This window comes from Dendroctonus ponderosae, unplaced genomic scaffold, assembly GCF_020466585.1.
Source record: "Dendroctonus ponderosae isolate FM_Combo_2020 unplaced genomic scaffold, Dpon_F_20191213v2 Dpon_F_20191213_1, whole genome shotgun sequence".
Lineage (NCBI taxonomy): Eukaryota > Metazoa > Arthropoda > Insecta > Coleoptera > Curculionidae > Dendroctonus > Dendroctonus ponderosae.
This window is the reverse complement of record NW_026017110.1, coordinates 45,399,731-45,403,356: the sequence shown is the minus strand read 5'-3', so window position 1 is coordinate 45,403,356 and position 3,626 is coordinate 45,399,731. Positions and strand designations below refer to the sequence as shown.

The window sequence follows — 3,626 nt, the reverse complement described above, 5'->3', positions numbered from 1 at the left end:
ATAACTGGGTCGGAAACGCATACGTTAACTCGGAGATATAGCACACCTCGGTTGTGTTGCTGCGTTATCGAAAATGTTATCCTGAACTGTTAAATCGTCATAACGTGGGCCGTTTAAAATAGCATTTATAAAACAGCACAGGGCTGATAGTGTAGATTTTTTATCACCAATATTTTTTGTATTGTATATAAAAGCTAGAAATTACGTATTTTTTTATTATGTGAAAACTTTTACGATTTGTAGATAAAAGACTAGAATTTAATATTTTAACGCTTTCGTTTACTTTAATAATTTAATATAGAAATGGTGTTGACGTCGTGCTGACACAAAAAGTATTAAAAAATTTGCTATAATTCACGTTTTTTGTTTGTAAATTTTTTTCTATTTACGACATTTCAAAGCAAGTTCTGAGGGTTCTAAAAGATCAAAAACTTAAATTTGCTCTTCCTTTTGCCCCGGCTGGTAGAACGCACTACCCATATGTTTTTCATTCTTTTGAAAGTCCTTAGCTTCTTCGCTCATAAGTGTATTACAATTTTGAGCATGTAAACTAATTTCTACGTCTTTGCAACGCAAAAACGATTTTCTTGTCGAAAGATTCTACAAAAAACCGTTTTCGAAATATCTCGACTTAAAATAAGTTTTGTCAAAAAATCAATAGTAAATCAAATATATAAGTGAAGTTTTTACACTCTGTAGCTCGATCTGGGAGGTCTTTCGGGGCCAGGCCTATATGGACTATTTATCTTGAACACATCTGGGAAATCACCCTTAGAAATATCGGCAAGTTATTAAAAATATCGGGTTCCGAAAAATTTCGTTGTCCAATTAAATCAGTAAGTCAGAATCTATTGGTTGGCAGTTGGGGTGAGTTTTAATGAATAAACCACTAGTTTTTCGTGCGTGGTGGTTTATGAAAGAAAAGTTCTTCAAGAAATGAACAAAGGAGTTTTTGTTGCCCAATCGTGCATCACAAAGACTTTTAAAACATTTAATGTGCCATCACGCCGAAAACGTCAATCTGTATATTCTCACGACAATCTTCTTGATCACCCCGTGTTCATCCATTGTCGGATATAGGCCTCTTCCAGGTTTTTCCATGTCCCGCCATCTCCTGCTAATCTCATTCATTGTTCTCCTACCACCGTTATGACATCGTCGATCCATCTCTCTTGGTCTCCAGAGTGCCATTTTCTGGGTCCATCTATCTCGGTCCTATCTTGCCACATGTCCGATTCTTTTCAACTTCTGGCTTGCCACTCTTCTCACAACTGTATATATATAATAGCAAAATACCATTTTTCAACACGAATCGTTGACGGAATTGGTTGCGTAATGCAAATAGCTTCTGATTTTTGTTTCGTGACGCGGAAGCCAACGCGAAAATAAACAACCATCACAAAGAAATTCGTTGTGCTTCGTTGCCATTCTTTCTCTTCGCGGCTTTCCTTTAAAAGTTCTCCTGCTTAACTGCGTTTCTTCCTAGTTATTCATTCAACGCAGATTGTGCTCAAATCGTCTAATGTTATTCTTGGCTAATTTGGAATAGCAAACGTATAAAATGAAGTTGCAATTGAAAGATGTTTTCGAATAGCTGTCGAGAACAACGCTTATACGATGACCCAGAATATGGAGTTGATTGCATGATCACTGCTTAATTATTGACCAAAGCTCGAGAAAGCGCCTGCTAAAGTACCCCATTCATTATATAAGCACCGGATTTATTCAAAATTTAATTGAAACATGTTATTGCCGAACATAATAATACTATTCAATTTGCAATGTCTGCAAATTTATTCAAATCCACGGAAAAACTTTAATTTGGATTGGGATATATGTAAAAGTTGACGAATAACTGAATTTTCCCAGTTAACTAAACATTTGACTTTTAGCATTTACAGACCAGAGTTGCTTTTATCTTAATTTTCTAATTCATTTATAAAATTTCATTAGCTTTAACTAGCAAATAGACAAAAAACTAAAGACCGTAATATTTCTACTTGATTATGATAAAGGCATTTTCAAGTTACAGGGTGCCTCATAAAAGCGCCACTGGCACCAAAGTTGACACACAAACTTACTGTTTATTTTTTAATTTTCTTGTAAAAACTGGCCTTTGCAAGAGATTTTTGGAAACCGATTTACCAGAAATGGAGAGAAACAACGTTGCAACGGGCGTCTGTTCTCGTACTCTGAAGCTTCATTGGCTGCTCGAATGTATTTTCGAAAAATAATTAAAATTTCAGTATGTAAATTGATTGTTACAATTTTATTCAGTAGACAATATAATTTTCTTGAGACCTTGGTGGAAAGTACAAAAAAGGTAAAAGGTGTGGTAAATAGTTTGTAATCTGTAAAAGCCATGCTTTAGGCTGCCACTGGGTGCCCAACTTACGCAGTGGCCAAACTTTGACTTTCGTGCCTTGACCGTTATATACTATTTTTAACTAAAATTTGTTTGGTATCTTATTTTGCCTCTTGCGTGATTAAAATTTATTTTATAGTGACATGAGAAAGTTCGAAAATTGGTTATTAGAAGACTAAGTTGTAATATTTTATATTTTAAATGAATCGAAATATAATATGTTCGAATAACAGATGCAGAATAGGAACTCAAATAAATTTGCGTAAATAAAAATATGGTGTTAAAAAAGCTCAGTTTTAATCGATTGAAATTCTCGGCCTTTGATAATTTGTAGAAAACAAACATGCCATGCAAATGAAACTTTGTGGTTAAAAAACATTAATTTATTCCTCTAAGCAGCCTTCTGCCAGACAGATCGCTATCTTTTACTGTTCCTGGGAAAATTATTTTCAAGTTTCAGTTTTTTTAATTTTAACTTGGCCATGGGAGTTATATTTTGCTAATCATCTCAAAAGGAAAAATATCACTGCAGTTCGACCGTTGATTTTTTAAGAGCACTCTGTAAATAAATGAGACTACCGAAATATTCAAAAAGTTTTTTTTGAGATACTAGGTTTATCTTAATGCCTCTGGTGTTGAAATACAAAACAAACGTTTTTTATCCAACTTACACAATCTAAATTTGAAAATTTTGCCTAAGCACTAATTTTTATGCAAAAACACACTGACTGAGAAAGAATTGCACTAAAGAACGCTTCAACCAGAACTAGAATCCCGGGCAGGGATAAGAAATTGTCCAGTTCCAAAGTTGCTCCAAACTAACCAGTGTAACGTTAGATTTGTTGGGCAATTTAGATGGTTTCTTTTCAGACTTTATTTCGCAAAAGCAAAGCAGACAGAAACTACAGTTTTATACGGAAATAAATATAATTTTTCTCTTTTTAACCCCGCAAAACTCGACATTTAGAACGTCTAGTCTTAATTTAGAAGGGCTTGTGAGATGAGAAAACTCTCGTTTATTCGTAGATAGATGGACTTATTCCATACAAGAAAAGCAAACAAAACCACCGTTCAGTCTGGAATTACAGATACATCTTTACTGTTTAGGTCGTGCTTTAACCACGCAGACGTACTTATTCAACACTTTAATTAGCAAAATAAATGAAATAGAAACCATAGTTCAACACGGAGTTATAGAGCCATTTTCGCTGTTTAAACTGTGAACAAATATATTTGAAACGTGCATTATTCATTCAAAAAC

General features: G+C 34.1%; 1 protein-coding gene across 2 annotated transcripts in view; it reads left to right on the top strand.

Annotated features, from left to right (window-relative positions):
- Positions 1 to 3,626, top strand: part of LOC109535306 (UDP-glucosyltransferase 2) — an 18,063-nt gene that overhangs the window by 5,199 nt on the left and 9,238 nt on the right. The gene's annotated exons all lie outside the window — the stretch shown is intronic.